The sequence below is a fragment of the Myotis davidii genome, unplaced genomic scaffold (genome assembly GCF_000327345.1).
Source record: "Myotis davidii unplaced genomic scaffold, ASM32734v1 scaffold668, whole genome shotgun sequence".
In the NCBI taxonomy this organism is placed as follows: Eukaryota; Metazoa; Chordata; class Mammalia; order Chiroptera; family Vespertilionidae; genus Myotis; species Myotis davidii.
The window spans coordinates 1,656,055-1,657,917 of record NW_006299394.1 but is presented as its reverse complement, the minus strand read 5'-3'; positions in this window follow the sequence as shown (position 1 = coordinate 1,657,917).

The following is a 1,863-nucleotide window of genomic DNA, read 5'->3' as shown; positions in this document are numbered from 1 at the left end:
CCCCCCCAAGCCCCCCTGGGAGCCACAGCGCTGCCCCAGGTGGGGCCAGCCAGGGAGGGACCGAGGGAGATTGGCTCCAGGGCTTGTCTGGCCTGTCTTGCCCAGTCCTACCCCACCGGACACCTTCTAATTAATTTCCTTTCAATGTTCACGAATCTGTGCACTGGGGCACTAGTTCAACAATTAAAAGAAATGAGTTATCAAGCCACAAAGAGACATGGAGGAACCGTAAATGCATATTGCTAAGTGAAAAATCCAGTATTTTATGTTTCATTCTGGACAAAAGAAACAAAGGGGTAGTAGAAAGCCCAGAGGTTGCCAGGGGTTCTGTGGGGTGCAGTGGACAGATGAGGCACAGGGGACTTTTACGGTGACAGACTACTCTGCAGAGACCCTACGGTCATTGTGCTACACATTATGCATTTGTCCAAATCTTTAGCACCATGCAGCACAAAGAGTGAACCTTAATGTGCACAAAATAAAATTGTTTTAGGAGGGCCAGACGACCCAAGGGCGGAATGCAGGCGGTGACAGTCTGTGGCGGGCAATCTGGCCGCAGCAGATGGCAGAAACAGCCTCCCTGGGAGGGCCAGGTGCCCAGGCCGCTGCAGAACTAAGTGGGGATGGTGAGCTGCTTGCTCCTCTAGTCCATCAGGTTGCTCCCGGGGGCGGGGAGGGCAGAGTGCAGGCCTTGCCATTGCATACACTGGGCACGAACCGTTCTGTGAGTAGGCGGCAGGTGGCCAAGCCAGCATTCTCTGCTGGGTCTGGGGCACAGCGGAGGGCGGAGGCCTGAGGGGATTAGAGTCAGAGACCATAGAACTCACGTTTCACTTAATATGTGCATTGACTTGGGTTCCTTAATTGTAATGAATGTACCACATCTATACCTGTACCTATACCTATACCTGTACCTGTACCTGTATCTATACCTATACCTGTACCTGTACCTGTACCTGTATCTGTACCTGTACCTGTACCTGTACCTGTACCTGTATCTATACCTATACCTGTACCTATATCTGTACCTGTACCTGTACCTGAATCTATACCTATACCTGTACCTGTACCTGTACCTGTATCTATACCTATACCTGTACCTGTACCTGTACCTGTATCTATACCTATACCTGTACCTGTACCTGTACCTGTATCTATACCTATACCTGTACCTGTACCTGTACCTGTATCTATACCTATAATAATTTGTTACATAAAAATAGAAAGTAATGAAGGAATTTATTCCCGTAATTGCTGGGAAGGTTGTTGGCTGAAGCTTCCCAGCTATCATCCCTCCTCAGGAATTGCCTCAGGTAAAGAGGGCCACTTCATTCAAAATTACACCCCTTTCTAGGGGAAGCCCACATCCAGTGACCAGTCAATGTGCAGATATAAAGGCCTACTCCTTGCCCCATTTTGCGACATCAGAACCAGCTCTAGAGTAACTGAAGGGACAAATTTATCTCTGCCCAACCCTGCTTCCTCCCCCTTCTGCCGCAAAGATCTGTACCTGTACCTATATCTATACCTATACCTGTACCTGTACCTATACCTGTACCTACACTTGTACCTACACCTATGCCTGCATTTATATCCATATCTATACCTACATCTATACCTACAGCTGTACCTGCATTTATACCAGGGGTGGAGAACATCTGGCCCTTGGGCTGTATAAGGCCCACAAAATTATTTGGTCTAGCCCTGCCAAGGCATTAGGGGTGAGTTAATTAAATGTTTGACCAAATAGAGCAGGCTCATTTTTAAGTTGATAATTTTATATGGCCGGGGAATGTTGTTATAAATATCCAAATGGCCCTTGGCAGAGGAAAGGTTCCCCACCCATATCTATACCTATACCCT